This window comes from Notamacropus eugenii, chromosome 4 (assembly GCF_028372415.1).
Source record: "Notamacropus eugenii isolate mMacEug1 chromosome 4, mMacEug1.pri_v2, whole genome shotgun sequence".
NCBI lineage: Eukaryota > Metazoa > Chordata > Mammalia > Diprotodontia > Macropodidae > Notamacropus > Notamacropus eugenii.
In genome coordinates this window covers 381,407,412-381,431,890 of record NC_092875.1, presented here as the reverse complement: position 1 = coordinate 381,431,890, position 24,479 = coordinate 381,407,412, and the positions used below count along the sequence as shown (strand labels likewise).

Below are 24,479 nucleotides of genomic sequence, written 5' to 3'. Positions count from 1 at the left end.
GAAAGTTAATTCTTCAAGGAGAAGGAAAAAAAATTGCTTCTCTATTCATATCCCAATGCTTCAGCATAGTTCCTAACATATGTTATTGTGTAGTGGATTAGTTATGTCAGTCTTCATGGGCCCATTTAAGGTTTCCTTCACAAATAAAACAGAGTAGTCTGCCATTTCCTTGTCCAGGTCATCTTATAGATGAAGAAACTTAGCCAAACAAGGTTAAGTGATTTTTCCCAGAGTCATATGACTAGTAAGTATCTGTGACCAGATTTGAAATAAGTTTGTCCTGATTCCAGGACGCTCTATCTAATAAACCACCTAGCCACTCCTCTGCCACATAAGAAGTACTTACAGTAAGTGCTGATTAAATAATATTCATTCATACTTTAGTTCATTCAAAATACTCACTAGCTAACCAATATTTTCCCCTATTAATAAAGAAAGGGAATTGTAAAGGATAAAATAAATCAGCCTTTTTACTTAATTGAATTAAACATTGGTAGAAGACAGCATTTGCTGTACATCCAGTTCTTCAGTACCATGTTTTATTTTATGTAGAAAATAGAATAATATTCATTTTGGTTCACATAAATACAAATGACTCTAAATATAGGTTGATCATATGCATTCCATGAGACATATTTGCCCCAAAAGGGAAAAGTGATCCTATCTTTCTGAGCCATTATAAAGGTAAGTTAAGATAAAAACTGAGGGGAAGAGAGTCTGTGCAACATTTTGCTATTTATATTTTTCTTTAGCTCTTCTATTATTCAATTACAAAATCACCAAATATTGAATCCTAGTTTCTGAAATGGTAAAGACTCATAATTACCATCTTATTTCACTCCATTTGATGTCCAAACAAAAAGAGATGCCAAACTTTAATTTCGGTGGTAGAAGGTGATATCTTCCAAGTGAATTTTCTTTAAATTTGATGATGTCTCTGGTACGTAAAAAGAAAATAATTATTTAAAATAAGCAATAGGAAATGAGATAATATTCATTATGTTGAATAAAGAGGAAAAATAACATCATACACATAAAAGGCAAAACTCATCAATAATAAGAGCAACGGAGGCCTGTGAGCACGTAAAATTTTATGATTTTTTCCATATATGTGAAAAAATTATTTGATGATCAGTTTAATACTCTAATGTAAAACTCTTAAAGATAGACTTGAGGGTCGAAGAGAAGAAGAACTGAAATAGCTTCATACAGAGAGTGAAAAATACATTTTCAAACAGGGGAGTCCTGACATAAAAGATGGATGTGACCTTTAGAGAGTCAACATATATGGCGCAATGATGAAATTGACCTTGGAATAGCTGATGGAATAGCAATACAATAGGCTATACATTATAAATCTATTCATTTTACTGTATTCAGAATCATTTTATGGTAGAAGAAAGACAAGGAAATATTTTCAGGGGAGACTGATTGCACAATTAGTCACATTAAAAGAGGAAGAATTAACCAACATGTTAAAGAATAAAGCCAGATATTGATACAAAAAAAGATGGCATTTACAAAAGTAAATAAGGGAAATAAATAGAATAGCAATAGGAGATCATAAAAATTGTCAAGAATAAAGGAAGCTCATCCAAATTAGCAGTGGGAGTTTAAACAATAAAAATGGAAAAAAATGATGATGATGGTGATTTTTAACAAAACCAACATAAACTGAAGATTGCATCTCAACAACTAGAAGACTTGGACTGGTAGAGCTGTTATGTCTCTTTTTGAAGGATTTTAATATTTTAAAGGTCTTTTCAATGCCCTTTATCCCCCATCTTTACCCCCACTAAAAATAGTAAGATATACACTATGGTTTGACTCTTAGCCAATACAATACTAAAAATAGCTATTTCTGCATCGTAGTTGAAAAGGCAAAAAGAAAGCTTACAAGAATGTCTTATTTCACATCCGAATTACAGATTTATCAGAATGATGGACACTAATGAAATTTCCGAGCTGCTACTGAGCAAGGTAGTTTTACTGGTGATGTTAATAAAGATAGACAGTGCACCATTTATGTTAAAAGATTTGATTTTTTCGTGTGACGGATATGTGCCATGACTTTACAAGGACTGTTTCATTAACATAGTTGTCAGTGACTCATTTGTTTAAGCATAGAATATTGTTGCTTTATCTTTGATATAATTGTGAAGATAATTTCAATTATTCAATAATTTTACATTGTTTACACGTAGTATTTTTATATGCTATTCTTCAATTAGGAAGAATGAAGTAGAACCAGAAAATAATGAAACACAAAATAACTGTTAGTTTAAATAAGCAATCTTCTAAAAGAAATCCAGATGCCTCGAGTCATATTTACAACAAGAATCGTTTTATTACAGCATAAAATAATTTACAAGTTGATGTTGAAATAAAGTGATGTTTACCATAAATTTTAAAATGGGCACATCATTTTTCATTCTCAGAAGCCTGTAATAAGGAGTTTCCATGTTGTTTCTTACCGTAAGTTAGGTATTTTGGGAGAATTGAAAAAGATTTCAGGTCACTTGAATACCATAAAGAAAATTACTGGTTTATTGATAGAAATTATAGAATCACATATTAAAGAAATTAAAAGAATACTGGAAGTTCATATAGCATATTTCCTTCCATCCAGACAGCTCTGAACTGGAACTAATTCAGACATATTTATTCTGTTTTTAAGATGTGAAGGAAAAAAAGAGGTTTCCAGTACCTCATTGGAAGGTTATTCTTATGTTCAACAACTTTCCTTTGTAGTCATTCTTTCTTAGTAAATTTCCTTGCCAGTTTAAATACATATTCTCCAGAAACATGAAATTGCATAATTTAACTAGATTCAAAACAACAGCAGCTTAGCAATGTCAAGACACAGGACATGCTGGGAAACTGCTTAATGAACATAATGATAAGAGAATAGTGACAGTGATTTTAAATATAATTTCCGTGTACTTGATTGTCTAGTATATGTTGAAATTGATTTCACATTATAACTTATTATTATTACTAAAGTAGCCTCACATATGACTGATATTGAGGTCTATTGAAGTAAATTCTTGAACGTTTTTCTTATTAACATAATCATGGCTTTCAATCAAAATCAAGATATAGATTTGATGGATTTTCTTGATGTTTTCTTCACAAATATTACGTGTAATATAGATTGCACTTTCATTTCAAAAGTTGTATATGTAAGTACTTTTTCCTATACTACTTTTAATATTAGTTTTATCTATTTTATGAATACAGAACGAAAATGGCCTCATATTTTCCTACATTAAGCAAGATCTACTGACATAGACTTCATGAGAATCAATCAGATAAGTCTTTCCTTGCCTAAAATATATATACTTATAAATAAAATACTCAAGGGGAAAAATCTCCAGAATTCCTAACTTTAGATTTTTGTTTGTTTGTTTCTCTTTTTGTTTTTTAAGTAATGTTCAATGACAAAATCCCCATGTCTTCCCTATTTAGGAAAATGAGAATTATTTAGGTGATTCAAATACACAGTGTTTCATTACATATCTGAATCTGTTCCTGAGTATACCCAACATGCTTCAACCAATGGGAAAAATAAAATCAATGTCAGACATATTTTTCACCAGCAGGAACTAATAATGGAAATGTTGAGAGTTTCATATCCAGTTATACAACATTGGCAAAATTTATAGAGATCTCCCCTTTTGTCCAACATATAATGCAAATTTTACACTGATATCAACCGAGACAGTGCTTAGTGGTAATAAAGTAATTTTTCTGTTATTGAAGAAAAAAAGGAAAAACTAAGGTAGGTGTGACAGAGAAGTGATATGAAGCCAGTTGCAAGCTCTTTTTGTGATGCCAAAGATTTGGAAATTGAGGGGATGCCTATCAATTATGGAATGGCTGAACAAGTTTTGGTATATTAATGCTATATATGAACATTAGAAATGATGAGCAGGGAGATTTCAGAAAAAACATGAAAAGACTTGCATGAAGTGCTGCTCAGTGTGAAGTGAACACAACTAAAAGAACATTTTACACAGTAACAGCAACATTGTATGATGACCAACTTGAATACACATAGCTCTTCTCAACAATACGATGATTTAAGAAAATTCTAAAAGATTTTATTAGTTCAGTCATTAAGCACCTGTGTGACCTTGTGTAATTTCATTTAGTTTTAAATGTCTATGATTATTTATTAACTTCTACTTTCACAGCAGTATGGCAATTAGTGTAATGCAAAGACAAAACATGAAAACCAGTGACTGACTTTGATGTTTTACTCTGTAAAATGAAGTTTCAGACAAAATAATGTTTAAGTTTCTTTCTAGGCCACAAAGATTGAGTCTGTGATTCTATTTAATATATTCAAGGATGTCAGGAATGAGACAACAATGTAAATTCCTACTAAACTCAGCTTAGCTCAGCCATGATTCTATTCAACAAAAAGGTTGTTTTATCAGCTGAAATTCTAAAAAACAAAATGAGTTGAAGATAAACAAATCAAACACATATTTTCATTCACGTTTATTCATTATTATTATATAATCAGAACTCTGCTATTACAAATTTGTGAGGAAAGTAGGTTCATGCATTTAGGAACCTTGCACTCCTCCTCTCTCCCTCTCAGAATTCATAGCTTCCAGAGGCAGAACCAAGATGGTGGAATAGAAAGACACACTTACTCAAGTTCTTCCCCACACCCCCCCCCAGTCCATAAAATACCTGTAGAGAGGGACTCTCAACAAATTTTTGAGCAGCAGAAGTGGAGAACAATAGAGTGGAAGAGATTTCCAGCACACGGTGACCTGAGAGGCCCATGAAAACGTTGGTTGCACCAGACGCAGAGCCGAGCGTGGAGCCCAGCCCAGCCTTGGCTGCGTGGCACAGTGTGGTGCAACAAGACTCTGGGAGGAGGACACCTCGGGGGCAGAATCTCCAGTCACAGTAGTGGGTTGTCAGATCTCTTGGTCCACAGGTGCCAAAGGTCAGTGACGGGGTTTAATCAGCTGGCCAGGAAGGGAGAAGGGCTTTCCCATGGCTCCAGCAGCAGGCAGTGGCCACAGAGCCTGCACAGCAGCCCTTATGGAATCTCCACTGTTGGAGATTAAAAACCCCTGGGGGCATTGAAGAGCTGAGTATTATGTCAGCCCTGGGTGGAGGCCCTGGCCAGGCTGGTCTTTGTCTCAAACGGAATGGTAGCCCTGTCCATCAAGCTTATCTGGAAATCAGCCCACAGTGCTGCCTTGGTGGAACTGCAGGACAAGTGGTTGTGGAGAGCCACTAAGATTCTGGGCACAAAAACCCCTCTCTACATCCAGAAAAGTACACACTTGATTGTGCCACCTTGGAGGAATTGAGATCTCACAGATTTCCAGAGTATACCCTACTCTTCACAAAGGACCCCAAAGTCAAGTAACTGGTTGGGAAAATGCCCCCAAAAAGGAAAAAAAAATAATACCATAGAAGGTTACTTTCTTGGGGAACAGATACCTCCTCCCATCCTTTCACATGAGGAAGTGTAGAGGGCTGAGCTCTGGACCATGGCCCACTGGTGAGCCCGGAGACACCCGGGGGTGAGAACCCGCCTTCGGGTGCTGGGAACGCCCCTTCCAGAGCTGAGCTCTGACTCCAGGATGGAACATGGGAGGAGCTAGAGCAGGGTATATAAGGGGGAACACGGGAAGGTCGGATTTGGATTTGGGATAAGCAATAAAGTGCAGTAAGCAGCTCCTCGAGTGCACTGTTTGGTCATTCCCCTCCCCCACAGGATGGGCCTGGAACCGTTGGAAGACCGGTAGAGCAGTTGGAGCAGTTGGAGAGGTAAACTCCAGGCGACAGCTCAGGGCAGGCCCTGAGCAAGGAAGAACAATGCTTACCATCAGGCAAAGACATAGAAGTCAAGGCTTCTGTATCCCAAACATCCAAAATAAATATTCCATGGGCTCAGGCCATGGAAGAGCTCCAAAAGAATTTTGAAAATCTAGTTAGAGAGGTGGAGGAAAAACTGGGAAAAGAAATGAGAGACATGCAAGAAAAGCATGAAAAGCAGGTCAACACCTTGCTAAAGGAAACCCAAAAAAATGATGAAGAAAATAACACCTTGAAGAATAGGCTAACTCAATTGACAAAAGAGGTTCAAAAAGCCAATGAGAAGAAGAATGCTTTCAAAAGCATAATTAGCTAAATGGAAAAGGAGGTTCAAAATCTCACTGAAGAAAATAGTTCTTTAAAAATTAGAAAGGAGCATATGGAGGCTAATGACTTTATGAGAAACCAAGAAGTCACAAAAAAAAACCTAAAGAATGAAAAATGGAAGATAATGTGAAATATCTCATTGGAAAAACAACTGACCTGGAAAACAGATTCAGGAGAGACAATTTAAAAATTATGAGACTACCTGAAATCCATGATCAAAAAAAGAGTCTAGAGATCATCTTTCATGAAATTATCAAGGAAAACTGCCCTGAGATTCTAGAACCAGAGGGCAAAATAAATATTGAAAGAATCCACCTATCACCTCCTGAAAGAGATCCAAAAAGAGAAACTCCTAGGAACTTTGTGGCCAAATTCCAGAGTTCCCTGGTCAAGGAGAAAATATTGCAAACAGCTAGAAAGAAACAATTCAAGTATTGTGGAAATACAATCAGGATAACACAAGATCTAGCAGCTTCTACATTAAGTGATCGAAGGACTTGGAATATAGCCTTTCAATGAAATAGAGGACTTTCAAACATTCTTGATGAAAAGACCAGAGCTGAAAAGAAAATTTGACCTTCAAACACAAGAATGAAGAGAAGCATGAAAAGTTAAACAGCAAAGAGTAGTCATAAGGGACTTACTAAAGTTGAACTGTTTACATTTCTACATGGAAAGACAATATTTGTAACTCTTGAAACTTCTCAGTATCTGAGTAGTTGGTGGGATTACATATACACACACACACAGAGCACAAAGTGAATTGAATCGGATTGGATCGTATCTTAAAAAAATGAAATTAAGGGGTGAGAGAGAAATATATTGGGAGGAGAAAGGGAGAAATGGAATGGGGCAAATTATCTCTCATCAAAGAGGCAAGCAAAAGACTTTTCAGTGGGGGAAAAAAGAGGGGAGATGAGAGAAAATCATGAAGTTTAGTCTCATCACATTCGACTAAAGTAAGGAATAAAATGCACGATTATTTTTGTATGAAAACCTATCTGACAATACAGAAAAGTGGGGGAGAAGGGGATAAGGAGGGTGAGGGGATGATGGAAGGGAGGGCAATGGGAGGAGGGATCAATTTGAAGTCAACACTCTTGGGGAGGGTCAGGATCCAAAGAGAGAATGGAAGCAGTGGGGGGCAGGATAGGATGGAGGAAAATATAGTTAGTCTTACACAACACAACAAGGGAAGGAAGGGATGTTAGAAGAGAGGGCAGATTGGTGACAGGGGCAATTAGAATGCTCGGTGTTTGAGGGCATGGGGAGGGGAGAAATGGAGAGAAAATTGGGAACTCAAAATTTTGTGAAAATGAATGTTAAAAGTTAAACTAATTAGTTAGTTAATTAATTAAAAAAAAAAGAATTCATAGCTTCCTTAACAGGAAATATTAGTTGTCACCTCCTCCCAGAAACCTTTTCTGACTCAAAGTATTTGCACGTTATGTGTGTGTATACACAAACACGTATATCTACTTGTGCCGATGTGTGTGTATAATTTTCTAAAAGCTGAAGGAATAAAGCCTGCATGCTTTGGAAAGAGGACTTTTCTTACTGGGACTTTATTATGCTAAAAAAATTACAGGTCCATTTACTATTATCCTGCATTGCTGTATCCATGTAGTTAGTTACAGAATATGAATTCCTGAAAGAAGTGGACTCTTTCATGTTCGCCTTTACATCTGAAGAACAAAGTGTGGATCCTTTCAATAGTAAGTGCTCAATAAATGCTTTGAATTGAATCATAATAACATATTCCTAGATGCGTCATTTCCACTAATATTCTTGCCAAGGGGACTTGTTTTCAGTGAAGCAAAGTAGAAAGGCCCCTAGAACTGGCGTCAAAATCTTGGATTTGAGGCCTGTCTCTGATACCCAGCAGCTTACAAAGGAATTAATAGTTTATTCTTTAATTGGCTTAATCATTCAGTTACCTCACAAATGAATTAGGAATTATAAAATATTGCACAGAACGTTGTGAGGAAAGAGCTTTCTAAACTGTAAAGTACTATATAAATGGTTGCTGTTATTATTATAGCATATACTTCAGTCGCATCATATAATTCATGGAAAACATATTATATTGGCCAATGAAAGCATCACAGTGAGGTACCTTCTCAGGAAAAAAACAATAAGCAAAATTCTCCTAGCCGAATAATATTGGATTCATCTTATTTTTAAAGTCTCAAACAATTAAGTTGATTTTTAAAATGTTTTTTTCTGTTGTTTAATTTTTTAGATTACATTTACTTCCAAATATGCACCTTCCCATATCCTTCCTATATAACTAGTCAAAGAAACATAGAAATAAAAAAAGAGGAAAAACAATGAAAAAGTTGGTGAAAACTAAACATATAAAAAATAAAACAGGATAGCTCGTATTCCATAGCCATATTTACCCATTTCTGTAAAGAAGGGAAGTACATTTTTCTGAGTCTTTGAAGAGTAGCTTAGGAATCATCTCATAGTTACACTTCTTTTTCTTTGTTTATTTGTTTGTCATTTACATTGTTGTAGTCAATCTATGCACAGCTGGGTGCCACAGTGGATAGAGAATGCCTGGAGTCAAGAAGACACTTCTACCTGAATACAAATCCAGTCTCAGTTGCTTAATATCTGTGTCATCCTTGATAAATAATTTATTCCAGTTGGGCTCAATTCCTCAACTTTAAAATGACTAAGAAAAGGGATTGGCTGTGGTAGATTTGCCAAGAAATCCCCACATGGCATTACAGAGAATTAGATGTGACTAAACAATGACAATTTTTTTTTCCTTTTATAAAAATAATTTATTTGTTTTCAGGTTTCTACAACCAAATTCTATAAGTCTTTAAGTCTTGTTCCCCTCCTTCCACCAGGTGGCAGGCAATTCTTTATGGACTCTACAAATGCATTGTTTTTTATTTTCATTTTTTAATGTATATTTATGTATTTTTAGTTTTCAACATGCATTTCCACAAAATTTTGAGTTCTATATTTTCTCCCCATCTCTCCCTTCCTCCCACTCCAAAAGTCATGCATTTTGATTACCCCTTCCCCCAATCTGCTCTCCCTTCTATCACACACCAACCTTCCCTTATCCCCATATTCTCTCTTTTCTTCTAAGGCAAGATGGATTTCTATACCCCATGGCCTGTATTCCTTATTTCACAGTTGCACACAAAAACAATTCTCAAAATTTGTTCCTAAGATTTTGAATTCCAGCTTCTCTCCTTTCCTCCCTCCCCATTTATCTACATTGAGAAGTCAAGCAATTCAATATAGTCTGTATATATGTACTTTTGCAAAAGATTTCCATAGTAATTATGCTGTAGAAGACAAACTAAATTTCCCTCCAGGCTATCCTGCCCCCATTTATTCTATTCTCTCTTTTGACCTTGTCCCTCTCCAAAGTTATTTACTTCTAGTTACTCACTCCTTCTACTTGACCTCTCGTCTATCATCCACACTACCCCATTTATTCCCCTCTTCCCTACTTTCCTGTAGTGTAAGATAGATTTTCAAACCAAATTGAGTTATTATGTCATTAAGCCACATGTGATGAGAGTAAGCTTCACTTTTTCCCCTCTCACCTTCATACTTTTCCCCTCCATTGGAAAAGCTTTTTCTTCCCTCATTTATGAGAGATAATGTGCCCCATTTGATTTCTCCCTTTTTCTTTCCAATATATTCTTCTCTCACCGTTTAATTTTATTTTTAAGATTTGATTTCTTCCTCTTCAACTTGCTCTGTGCTCTCTGTATATAAATATATGTATATGTGTGTGTGTGTGTGTGTGTGTGTGTGTGTGTGTGTGTGTGTGTATAATCCCTCAACGACCCAAATACTGAGAAAAATTTCAGGAGTTACAAATGTTATCTTTCCATGTAGAAATGTAATCAGTTCCACGTTAGTAAGTCCCTCATCATTTCTCCTTCCTGTATACCTTTCCATAATTCTCTCGATTCTTGTGTTTGAAAGTCACATTTTCTGTTCAGCTCTAGTCTATTCATCGAGAATGCTTGAAAGTCCCAAATTTCATTGAAAGACCATTTTTTCCCCAGAGGTATTATACTCAGTTTTCCTGGGTAGGTGATTATTGGTTTTAGTCCTAGTTCTTTTGACTTCTGGAATATCCTATTCCACGCCCTTCAAACCCTTAATGTACAAGCTGCTAGATCTTTTGTTACCCCGATGGTATTTCCACAATACTAGAATCTTTTCTTTCTCAATGCTTGCGGTATTTTCCCCTTGACATGGGATCTCTGCAATTCGGGCACAATATTTCTAGGAGTTTCTCTTTTCATATCTCTTTCAGAAGGTGATCAGTAGACTCTTTCAATACTTATGTTGCCCTCACGTTCCAGAATATCAGGACAGTTATCCTTGCTAATTTCATGAAAGATGATTTCTAGGTTCCTTTTTTGATCATGGCTTCCAGGTTATCCCATAATTTTTAAATTGTTTCCCCTGTATCTATTTTCCAGGTCAGTTGTTTTTCTAATTAGATATTTCACAGTATGTTTTTTTTTTCATTTTTTGGGTTTTGTTTTGTAGTTTCCTGGTTTTGCATAAAGTCACCACCTTCCATCTGCTCCATTCTAATTTTATAAGCACTATTTTTCTTCAGTTACCTTTTGAACTACCTTTTCTATTTGATTATTTCTGCTTTTAAAGGCATTATGCTGTTCTTGGTTTTAGGACCTCTTTTGCCTGTTGGGTTGGGCTATTTTTCAAGGTGTTATTTTGTACAGCAGAGGGAAAGAATGGCTGGAGGTGAGCATTGTTTGATATTTACTCTTATTTGATTTTGTTCAAGGAGGGAACAACGAACTTTATTTTGCATATAAATCTAACTATTTCTATAGGCACTAGGAGGGGAAGGGGGAAAGAAAGGGAAGGGGAGCCTAAAAGAGAGGCAAGAAACAGTAATGGTACAGGGCATTCAAAAGGAGGGGTATTTAAAAAGGAAGGGAAGGCTGTGGGAGGTGGTGATCAACAATTAAACTTTGATTTTTGGGGGAAAGCAAGAAAGGAGAACTAAAAGCACCAAAGATGGGAGAGAGGATGGAGGGGAAGACACAGAGAGTAATCATAACTGTGAATGTGAATGGTATGAACTTTCCCATAAAAGAAAGAAACATAGCAAAGTGGATTAAAATCATAATCCAATAATATGTTGTTTACAAGAAACACATTTGAAGTGGGGGAGATACACATAGGGTAAGGGTAAAAGTTTGGAGCAGAATATGCTGTACTTCATCTGATGTTAAAAAAGTAGGAGTGGCTATCTTAATATGAGACAAAGCAAAAGCAGAAATAAATCTAATGAAAAGAGATAAGTAAAGAAACCTTATCCTGCTAAAAGCCACCATCTACAAGGAAGAAATATCACTAGTAAACTGTATACTCCAAGTGGTTTAGCATCCAAATTCTTAGAGGACAAGTTAAGGGAGTTACAGGAAGAAATATATAATAAAACTATACTAGTGGGGGATCTCAGCCTCCCCCTCTCTGAACGTGATAAATCTAACGTCAAACTAAACAAGAAATTCGTTAAGAAGGTAGATGAACCCTGGCCAAAATATATATGATTGATCTCTGGAGAAAATTGAATGGGTATAGAAAAGAATATACTTTTTCTCAGCAGTCCATGACACATATACAAAAATTGAAGAAGTACTAGGGCATAACAACCTAACAACCCAGTGCAGAAATGGAGAGACAGTCAATACATCCTTCTAAGTTCATAATGCAATAAAAATTATATGTACTAAAAGACCATAAAAAGATAGACCAAAAATTAATTGTAACTTAACCATCTAGTACAAAAAATGGGTAGGATAAATAACAAAACATAGAAACAATAAAAAACTTCTTTCAAGAAAACAAAAATAATGAGATAACCAACCAAATGTTATGTGTTACTGAAAAAAGCAGTTCTTAGTCGAAGCTTTATATCTTTGCATTCCCACATGGTTAAAATAGAGAAAGGGCAGATCAATGAATTGGGCATGCAGCTGAAAAAACTAGAAAAAGTAAAAATTGAAAATCCCCAAGTAAACACCGAATTTCAAATCTTGAAAATCAAAATAGAGATGAATAAAATTAAAATTAAGAAAATTATTGAGCTCATAAATAAAACTAACAATTGTTTTTGCAAAAAACAAAAACAATAAAATTGATAAAATTTTATCAATTTGAATAAAAAAAGAAAGAAGACAACCAAATTATCAACATCAAAAATGAAAAGGGTGAACTCACCTCCAAAGATGAAGAAATTCAAACAATAATTAGAAATTACTTTGCCTAACTTTATGCCCATAAATCCGAAAATCTAAATGAGATGGATGATTATTTTTTTAAAAAAATGTAAATTGCACAGATTAACAGAAGAGGAAGTTGAATACTTAAATAACTCCATCTAAGAAAACCATAGTGAACAAGATATCATTCAACTCCCTCCGGGAAAAAACAAAACAAAACAAACAAACAAACAAACAAACAAACAAACAACTGGGGTACAGAGCCAAGATGACAGAGTGAGAGAAACAACTCACCCAAACTCTTAGACAAACTCCTTCTGATACCTCTAAAAAGAGAATCTGACCAAACTTTGGAGCTGCAGATTCCAAGAGCAGAAATAAATGTGGCAGATTCAAAGCCCAGGACAGACTGGAAGGTCCAAGGGAAGGATCTGTTCCACGGGGGTGAGCCCACAATTCACAGCACAGCACGTCCAGTGCAGCAGAGAAGGAGGGCCCTGAGAAACCTGATATAGCAGCAGGTAGAAGTAGCGCAGCCTCAGCCCAGGGTGAGAGACCAGAAAAGCTGACCCAGTGACAGTCGCTGAGCACCAGATACTAGGGCAATAGCTCCTGAGACTTTCAACCCACTGACTAAAGGTCTGTAAGTCAACAATTTGAACTCCTGGGAGTCAGGATGGCAGAGTGATCAGTAAATTCTCTCTCCTTCCACCTTCATGACCTTGAAAGAACCATAAAATATTTTCCCAGAAGAATCCTGGATCAATGGGACCAACAGAGGGGGCAAATAGTATCATAACACCTGAGGCTCGGAAAATAGCTAAGGGGGATTCCTCATATCTGAGTCAAATCAGAAGGAAAGGGGACCCAGGTCTGAGGAAACTCTCACTAGGACTCAGACAAGCCTCAGAGACATGAAAGGAACCCTAGGAGGGGTGGAAACTTGCAGTAGGACCTAGACATGCCTCATCACTCCAGGGGAAACAGGAAGACAATAGTACAGTTGGGATCACCATCTCCTGAGCTTCCCTTTGCCTCAGTGAAGCTGAGGAGATCTCCCTTAACCAGACCACCCCTCCCCAACACTTAACAAGCTAACCCCAGGGCTAATCAGGGAAACATAAAACAAAAACCTGCTCTTAGCTTTTTCACACAAGTCAGCTCAACACCAAGTTCTGCAGATTCGAACTGAAAGAACCAGAAGGCACAACACACAATCACCATCATGAATAAAAGAAAAAAAAAAATAAGCCCGACAAAACCATAGAAGCTCTCTGTGGGGACAAAGACCAAAACACAAATACCAAAGAGGTCAATAGTGAGACTATACTTCCATCTGAGACTTCAGAAGGGTCTTTGAACTGCTCACATGCACATACAGCTCTCCTGGAACAGCTGAAGAAGGAAATAGAAGAAAAACTGGCCACAGATTTTAGAAGTATATAAAAAAAGAATTCACTGATGAGAACATCTTTTTGAAAAAGAACATTGAATGAAGGGAAAAGGAAGTACAAAAATTAACCAGAGAAAATAACTCCATAAAAGGAACAATTGGACACATGGAAAAGGAAGCACAAAAATTAACTGGGAAAATTAGACAAATGGAAAAGGAAGTAAAAAACTAACTGGAGAAAACAACTCCTTAAAAGGAAAAATTGGACAAATGGAAAAGGAGATGCAAAAGTTAACTGAAGAAAACAATTTGATAAATATTACAATTGGGCAAGTTGAAACAAATGACTCTATGAGAGAGCAAGAGTCAGTCAAAGGAAATCAAAAGAATAAAAACATAGAAGAAAATGTAAAATATCTAATTGGAAAAACAACTGACCTGGCAAACAGATCCAAGAGAGAGAATTTAAGAATTATTGGCCTGCCAGAAAGTCGTGATGAAAAAAAGAGTCTGGAAAACATTTTCTAGGAAATCATTAAGGAAAATTGCCCAGAAGTACTACATCCAGAGGGCCAAATAGTCATCGAAAGAATCCACCATTCACCTCCTGAAAGGGATTCCAAACTCAAAATCCCAAGAAATATCTTTGCCAAATTCCACAACTTTCAAGTGAAGGAGAAAATACTACAGGCAGCCAGAAAGAAACAATTCACATGTTGAGGAGTTACAGTCAGGATCACACAGGAACTTGCAGGTTCTACATTAAAAGACTGAAGGAATTGGAATCCAATATTCTGAAAGGCAAAGGAGTTGGGACTTCAACAAAAGATCAACAACCCAGCAAAGTTAAGCATAACATTTCAGGCAAGGAGATTGTCATTCAATGAAATAAGGAATTTCCAGACCTTCCTGACAAAAACGCCTGAACTTAATTGAAAATTTGATCTTCAAATGCAGGTCACAACACAGGCGTAAAAAGGTAAAGGGGGGGAAAAAACTTGTTACTCAATTTGGGCACATTGTTTAACTCCCTCTAATGGATGTTGGTACCGCTTAATCTTGAGAATTGTGCATTAATTGTGAAATATAAAAGCTATATACGTGGACCAACAGTTATAAAGTAAATTACGTCACATTAAAATATGATTTAAGTATGCGATGGGATTGTAGGTGTGAAAAGGAGGGAGCAGAAAATAGTAAATTACATCACAGAAAGAAGTACAAATCTATAGCAGAGTGAAAAAGGGGAGATAGATTAGCATTGTTTGAGGGGTATTCTCATCTGATTCGGTTCAAGGAGGGAACAATAACTTTAAGTATATAATCCTAACTAGCTCTATAGGCAGTAGGACGGATGGGGGGAAGAAAGGGGAGGGAAGCTAAAAGGGAAGGAAGAAGAAGTAAGGTTAAAGGGCAGTAAAAGGGAGGGAGACAAAAAGAAGGAAGGCAAAGTTGCAGGAGGTGGTGGTGAAAGGTGAATACTATTGAGGAGGGGAAGGGAGACAGGAGAGCGAAAAGCACAAATGGTGGGAAAGATGATGGAGGGAAATACACAGATTATAATCATAACTGTGAATATGAATGGAATGAACTCTCCCATAAAGCAGAGACAGAGAGCAGAATGGATTAAAAGCCATAATTCAACAATATGTTGTTTACAAGAAACACATTTGAAATGGGGGGATACACACAGGATTAAGGACAAAAGGTTGAAGCCGAATATATTGTGCTTCAGTTGATGTAACAAAAGCAGGCATAGCAATCCTTATCTCAGAAAAAGTGAGAGAAGAAATACATATAATCCAAGGAGATAAAGATACACAATATATCCTGCTAAAAGGCACCAGAGAAAATGAAGCATTATCATTATTAAAAATGTATGCTCCAAGCGGTGTAGCATCCAGATTCCTAGGGGAGAGGTTGGGGGACTTGAAGGAATACATTGACAGCAAAAGTATACTAGTGGAAGACCTCAACCTCCTCCTCTCTGAAACTGATAAATATAACCTCAAATTAAACAAGAAATAGGTTAAAGAGGTAAATACAACTCTGGACAAGGTAGATATGAGAGTTCTCTAGAGAAAACTGAAAGGGAAGATTAAGGAATATACGTTTTTTTCAGCTGTACATGGCACATTTACAAAAATTGACCATGTACTAGGACATAAAAACCTCACAATCCAGTGCAGAAAGGCAGAGATAATCAATGCATCCATCTCAGACCATAATGCAATAAAAATTATCTGTAATAATAGGCCATGGAAAGAGAAATAAAAAATCAATTGGAAACTAAATAACCTAATGCTAAAGAAGGAGTGGGTTAAACAACAAATCATAGAAACAATCAACAACTTGATTCATGAGAATGACAATAATGAGGCAACCTACCAAATCTTATGGGATACTGCAAAGGCAGTTCTAAGGGGAAGTTTTATATCTCTGAATGCCTACATAAATGAAATAGAAAAAGAGGAGATCAATGACTTGGGCATACAGCTGAAGAAGTGAGGAAAAAAACAAACAAATTGAAAATCTTCAAGTAAATACCAAATTAGAAATACTGAAAATAAAAGGAGAGATTAATAAAATTGAAATTAAGGAAACTATTGAATTAATAAAAAAAATAGTTGGTTTCATGAAAAACTAATAAATTCGATAAATCTTTGGTCAATTTGGTTAAAAAAGGAAAAAAAGAAAATAAAATTGCTATTATCTAAAATGAAAGGGGTGACCTCCAACAGGAAGAAATTGAAGCAATAATTACAAATTACTTTGCCCAACTTTATGCCCATAATTTTGATAATCTAAACGAGATGGATGAGTATTTTAAAAAATACAAATTTCTCAGATTAACAGAAGAGGAGGTTGAATACTTAACCCCATCTCAGAAAAAGAAATTGAACAAACCATCAATGAATTCCCTAGGAAAAATCTTCAGGGCCAGATGGATTTACAAGTGAATTCTTTCAAACATTTAAAAAACAATAAATTCCAATACCATATAGACTATTTTTGAAAATTGAGGAATAAGGACTTCTCCCACATTTTTTCTATGATACAAATATGGCTTTAATATTTAAACCAAGGAGAGATAAAACAGAGAAAGAATATTATAGACCAATTTCTCTAATGAATATAGAAGCAAAAATTTTAAATAAGATTTTAGGAAAATGAATACAGCATCCTATCAATAGAATAACATGTTATGATCAGGTAGGATTCATACCAAGAATGTAGGGATGGTTCAATATTAGGAAAACTACTAGCATTATTAGTAATATGAACAAGAGTACTAACAAAAGCCACATGATTATCTCAATACATGCAGAAAAAGCCTTTGACAAAATATAACACCCTTTCCTATTAAAAACACTAGATAACATAGGAACAAAGGGAACTTTCTATAAAATAATACGCAGTATCTACCTAAAACCTTCAGCAAGCATTATATGCAATGGAGCTAAGCTAGATGTATTTCCAATAAGATCAGGGATAAAACAAGGATGTCCATTTTTACCACTATTATTTAAAATGGTACTTGAAATGTTAGCTGTAGGAATTAGACAAAATAAAGAAATTGAAGGAATAAGAATAGGCAAAGAAGGAACTAATTTATCACTCTTTGCAGATGATATGATGATATACTTAGAGAATTTTAGAGAATCAATTATAAAAAAATACTTGAAACAATAAACAACTTTGGCAAAGTTGCAGGTTACAAAATAAACCCACACAAATATTCTGCATTCCTATATATTAACAACAAAGTCCAACAGCAAGAGATAGAAAGAGAAATCCCCTTTGAAGCTTTGGTAGACACATTTAAATACTTGGGAGTTTACCTGCCAAGACTAACTCAGGGACTATATGAACACAATAACAAGACACGTTTTGCACAATGAAGTCAGAACTAAGTAAGTGGAAAAACATCAGTTGCTCTCGGGTAGGCCGAGCTAATATAATAAAAATGACAGTTCTACCTAAATTATTTACTTATTTAGTAAACTATCAGATAATTATTTTATAGAGCTGGATAAAATAATATCAGTATTCATCTGGAAGAACAAAATGTCCAGAATATCAAAGGGACTAATTAAAAGGAATTCTTGGGAAGGTGGCCTAGGGCTACCGGTTCTCAAATTATCTTATAAAGTAGTAATTATCAAAACCACTTGGTACTGACAAAGAAAGAGAGCGGTAGACAAGTGGAATAGACTAGGCACTCAAGACACAGTAGGCAAGGAATATAGCAACATTTTGTTTGATAAACTCAAGCACCCCAGCTTCTAGGATAAGAACTCACTGTTCGACAAAAACTGCTTGACAAACTGGATAACAGTGTGGCAGAAACAAGGCATAGACCCATGCCTGACATCATACACAAGAATAAAGTGCAAATGGGTACATGATTTAGGTATAAAGATTGATACTAGGGACAAACTGGAGGAGTAAGGAATACCGTATTTATCAGATTTATGGAGAAGGCAAGAATTTTTGACTAAAGGAGAGATAGAAAGCATTATGAAATGTAAGATGGATAATTTTGATTACATTAAACTGAAAAGATTTTGCACAACCAAATCCAATGCAACCAAAATTCGGAGTGATGTAGAAAAATGGGAAAGAATTTTTACAGCTAATCTCAGGGATAAAGACCCCATTTCTAGCATATATATAGAGAACTGAGTCAAATGTACAAAAAATCAAGTCACTCCCCAATTGGTAAATGGTCAAAGGATATGAACAGGCAATTTTCAGAGGAAGAAATTAAACATATTTATAATGATATGAAAAAATGCTGTAAATCACTTTTGATTAGAGAGATGCAAATCAAAACAACTCTGAGGTATCACAGCACACCTATGAGATTGGCAAATATGACAGAACAGGAAAATGATAAATGTTGGAGAGGATATGGGAGAGTTGGAACACTAATTCATTGTTGGTGGAGCTGTGAGCTCATCCAGCCACTCTGGAGAGCAGTTTGGAACTATGCCCAAACAGTTACAAAATTGTGTATGCCCTTTGACCCAGCAATATCGCTAATAGGACTGTATACCCAAGAGATAATAAAAATGGGAAAGGGTCCCACATGTACAAAAATATTATGGCAGCACTCTTTGTAGTTGCCAAAAACTGGAAATCAAGAGGATGCCCATCAACTGTGGAATGGCAGAATAAACTATGATATATGAATGCAATGGAGTACTATTATGCCATAAGAAATGATGAACCAGAAGACTTTAGTGAGGCCTGGAAGGACTTATATGATCTGTTGCTGAGTGAAAGGAGCAGAACCAGGAGAACTTTGTCCACAGCAACGACCACAGTGTGCTAGTTTTTTCTGGCAGACTTGGAACTTTATAACAAAGGAAGAACTTAAAAAAAAAAAATTGCCGATGATCCTCTAAGGCAAAATGCTTTCCACACTCAGAGAAAGAACTATGGAATTCATTCCCAGAATGTAGCAGACAATGTGTGTGTGTGTGTGTGTGTGTGTGTGTTATGTTTTGATTTGTTATATGATTTCTTCCATTTATTTTAGTTCATCTACACAGCATGACTATAGTGAAAATGAATTCAATAGGAAAGTATGTGTAGGTCCTATATAGAATTGTATGCTGTCTTGGGAAGGAAGGGGGGTGGTAGGGGTAGGTAGGGTGAAAAAAATCTAAGTTTCATGGTAGTGATTGTAGAACATTAGAAATAAAAATAAAGAAAAATTAAAAAAAAAAGAATTCCGTTCATCAAAATGAAAAAACAAAGCAAAACAAAAAACTTCCTAGGCCAGAAGGATTTACAAATGAATTATATCCAAAATTTAAAAACAGTTAATTCCAATACCATATGGATGATTTGGGAAAATTGGTGATAAGGAGTCTTCCCAACTTATTTTTATGCTACAGTATGTTTTTGATACCTAAACCAGGAAAAGCCAAAACAGAGAAGAAAAATATAGACCAATTTCTGTAATGAATATAGATGCAAAAATTTTAAATAAGATTTTAGTCAAAAGAATACAGCACCTTGTCTCCAAAATAAAACATTGTGATCAGATAGGAATTATTCCAAGAATGGTTCGATATTCGGAAAACTATTAGCATTATTGTTCGTATCAACAGTAAAACTAGCAGAAACCATATCTTTATCTCAAGAGATGCAGAAAAAGCTTTTGAGAAAATACAACACCCATTCCAATTCAAAACACTGGAGAACATAGTAATAAATGGAACTTTCCATAAAAGAATAAGCAATATCAATTTAAAACCTTCAGCAAGCATTACATGCAATGCAGATAAGCTAGATTCATTTCCAGTACAATCAGGGATGAAACAAAGTTGTCCACTATCATCACTATTATTCAATATGATACAAGAAATTTTAGGTGTAGCAATAAGAGAAGAAAAAGAAATTAAAGAATTAGAATAGGCAAGGAAGAAACTAAGTTATCACTCTTTGTAGATGATATGATGATATACTTAGAGAATCCCAGAGATTCCAGTAAAAAACTACTTGAAATAAACAACTTTGGCAAAGTTGCAGGTTACCAAATAAACTCAAATAAAAGTTTGCATTTTTATATATTACAAACAACATCCAACAGCAAGAGATGGAAAGAGAGACTCCACTTAAACCTAGGGTAGACACTATAAATTATATGGGAGTCTACCTACCAAAACAAATTCAGGAACTATATGAACACAATTACAAAACACTTTTCAAACAGATAAATTCAGATCTAAGTAAGACGAAAAATATCTGATAGTAATGGGTATGCCCCAGCTAATGCAATAAAATGACAATTCTGCCTACATTAATTTACTTATTCGGTGACATACACATCAAACTATCAGGTAAGTATTTTCTAGGGCTAGAAAAAATAGTATCAAAATTCTTCTGGAAGAGCAAAAGTCCACAATATCAAGGAAAATAATGAAATGAAATGCTAGGTAAGGTGGCCTAGCTCTAGCAGATCTAAAATTGTATCATGAACCAGCAATTATAAAAACTACCTGATACTGGCTAAGATATAGAAAGGTAGACCAATGGAATAATTTAGGTACTCAAAACACTGTAATCAATGAATATAGTAATGTACTGTTTGACAAACCCAGGGATCTCAGCTTCTGGGATAAGAACTCTCTGTTTGACAAAAATGACTGGGAAAACTGGGTAACAGTGTGGCAGAAGGTAGGCATAGACCAATGCCTGAAAACAAGCACAGGAATACAGTCAAAATGGGTACATGATCTCGGTATAAATATTGATACCATAAACAAATTGGTGGAGCAAGAAATATAGCATTTGTCAGATTTATGGAGAATGGAGAAATGTTTGTCTGTACAAGCAATGGAAAGCATTATGAAATACAAAACGGATAACTTTGATTACATTAAATTGAAAAGATTTTGCACAAACTCACTCAATGCAACGAAGATTAGGAGGGAAAGCGAAAACTGGGAAAGAATTTTTGCAACTAGTCTCTGGGATAAAGGCCTCATTTCTAAACTGTATAGAGATCTGAATCAAATGTACATGAATACAAGTCAATTTCCATTAGAAAAATGGTTAAAGGATATGAACAGACAGTTTTCAGAGGAAGAAATTAAAGATATCTATAGCCATGTGAAAAAACGCTCCAAATCACTATTTATTAAAGAGATGCAAAACAAAACAACCCTGAGATACCACATCACTCATTTAAGATTGGGTAACATGACAAAACAGGAAGAAGACAAATGTTGGAAAAGATGTGGGAGAGTTGGAATACTAATTGTTGGTGGAGCTGTGAGCTGATCCAATCATTCATGAAAGCAATTTGGAAGTCTCTCCAAAGGGCTACCAAAACGTGCATACCCTTTGACCCAGCTTCTAGGATTCTATCTCCAAGAGATCATAAAATGGGAAAGGGTACCATAGGTACAAACATATTTATAACTGCTCTCTCTGTTGGTTAAACCTGGAAATCAAGGGGATGCCCATCAATTAGGGAATGACTGAATACACTGTGTTGTATGAATGTAATGGAATACTGTTTTGCTATAAGAAATGCTCAACAAGAACACTTCAGAGTGGAGTTTAAAGACTTATATGAACTGATGCTGAGTGAAAGCACCAGAACCAAGAGAACTTTGTACACAGCAAGAACCACAGTGTGCAAGGAATTTTTCTGGCAGACTTAGTACTTCATTGTAATTCAAGAGCTTAAAAAATTCCCAATGATCTCTTTTGGCAAAATGCCTTCCACATCCAGGGAAGGAATTATGGAATTAGATTGCAAAATGAAGCAGATCATTTTCCTTTGTATTATTTTTGGTTTGTTATGATTTCTCTCATTCATTTTAATTCTTCTATGCAACATGATTAAGGTGATAATGCATTTAATAGTAATGTTTGTGTAGTGCCTATATAACACTATGCCATCTCAGGGAGGGAGTGGGAAGGTACTAGGGAAGAGAGGGAGGGAGGGGGAAATGAAAGATATATGTAAGACATACATAAGATATATGTAAGTTGTAAAACACTGAAAACAAATAATATAATTAAAAAAAAAACATTATCTTCTTCAGCATTTTTTGGGTCTCCTTTAGCAAGCTGTTGACTCACTTTCCATGATTATCTTGCATCACTCTCATTTCACTTCCCAACTTTTATTTCACTTCTCTTACTTGATTTTCAAAATCCTTTTTGAGCTGTTCCACAGCCTGAGAGCATTGCATATTTATATCGAAGGTTTTGGATTCAGAAGCCTTGACTTTCAGGTTTTCCTCTGATTGTTTGCATTGTTATTCCTCATGTGAAAGGATGGAAGAATATACCTGTTCACCAAGAAAGTAGTCTTCTGTAGTCTTATGTTATTTCCCTTTTTTGGACATTTTCCCAACCAGTTACTTTGTGTTGGAGTCCTTTTTTTCAAGAGGAGGGTATACTCTGGGAACCTGTTAAATTCTCAGTTCCTCCAAGGTGGCACAATCAAGGGAGAGGAGTTTAATCCTCTCTTGGCCTCTGCACTGGTCTGGGGGCAACCAAATACTTTTCTGCCCTGAATCTGAGAATAGAATTCCCTCTCCACTAACGTCTTCAGTTTCACCATGCCAGCACTCTTCCTTACCCCAAGGTCCCCACTCAGTGTTGAGATTCAGATCACCTGTTCAATTCTCCTAGAACCTTTAGGCAGAAGGCTCCAAACCTGGATTCTGCCACTGAAGTGGTTGTTGCTGGTGGTCCAGACCACACTCACTTTTCCTGGGTGATAGAGCTTTCTCACTGACCTTAAAAGCTCTCTTTAGTGTTTGTGGGTTGAGAAATACGGAAACTGCTGCTGCCAGTGGCTCCCTCATGCCTTTTAACTGAGTCCTGTCCCTGCCATGACCCACGGTCCATGCTGGGCTGAGCTCTAGGCCTGGTGTGAAAAATCTTTTCTGTAAGCATTTCAGCCTATTTGGGGATGAAAATCATTTCCACTCTGTGATTTTGTGACTTCTGCTGCTCTAGAATTTTTTTGAAGTCATTTTTACAGCTATTTTATGGGCTTTGGGGGAGAGGTTTTACAAATTCATCTTTTTTTTTTTAATTTAATTTTTGACATTCATTTTCACAAAATTTTGGGTTACAAATTTTCTCCCCTTTTATCCCCTCCTCCCCCAAGCCCAAGCATTCTAATTGCCCCTGTGACCAATCTACTCTTTCTTCTATCATCCCTCTCTATGCTTGTCTCTGTCTTCTCTTTTGTCCTGTAGGGCCAGATAGCTTTCTTTACCCCTTTACCTGTATTTCTTATTTCCTAGTGGTAAGAACATTACAGTTGATCCTAACACTTTGAGTTCCAACTTCTTTAGCACCCTCCCTCTCCACCCCTTCCCTTTGGAAGGCAAGCAATTCAATATAGGCCAAATCTGTGTAGTTTTGCAAATGATTTCCATAATACTTGTGTTGTATAGGACTAACTATGTTTCCTTCCATCCTATCCTGTCCCCCATTACTTCTATTCTCTTTTGATCCTATCCCTCCCCATGAGTGTCGACCTAGAATTGCATTCTCCTCCCCATACCCTCCCTTCTATCATCCCCCCCACCCTGCTTGTCCCCTTGTCCCCCACTTTCCTGTATTGTGAGATAGGTTTTCCTACCAAAATGAGTGTGCATTTTATTCTGTCCTTTAGTGGAATGAAATGAGAGTAGACTTCATGTTTTTCTCTCACCTCCTCTCTTTATCCCTCCACTAATGAGTCTTTTGCTTGCCTCTCTTATGAGAGATAATTTGCCCCATTCAATTTCTCCCTTTCTCCTCCCAGTATATTTCTCTCTCATTGCTTGATTTCATTTTTTTTAAGATATGATCCCATCCTCTTCAATTCACTCTGTGCACTCTGTCTGTATGTATGTGTGCAAGTGTGCATGTGTATGTGTGTACTCCCACCCAGTTCCCAGATACTGAAATGTTTCAAGAGTTACAAATATTGTCTTTCCATGTAGGAATGTAAACAGTTCAACATTAGTAAGTCTCTTATGACTTCTCTTTGCTGTTCACATTTTCATGGTTCTCCTCATTCTTGTGTTTGAAAGTCAAATTTTCTTTTCAGCTCTGGTCTTTTCATCAAGAAAATTTGAAAATCCTCTATTTCATTGAAAGACCATTTTTTCCCCTAAAGTATTATACTT

At 35.9% G+C, this 24,479-nt stretch overlaps 1 long non-coding RNA gene across 1 annotated transcript in view; it reads right to left on the bottom strand.

Moving 5' to 3' along the window:
- Window positions 1–452: 452 nt before the first annotated feature.
- The window catches only part of LOC140498557 (uncharacterized), a 76,838-nt gene continuing 52,811 nt past the window's right edge, over window positions 453–24,479 (bottom strand). The window contains exon 4 of the long non-coding RNA XR_011965131.1: window positions 453–937. This is a non-coding gene — a long non-coding RNA (uncharacterized lncRNA). The remainder of the gene's footprint in view (window positions 938–24,479) is intronic.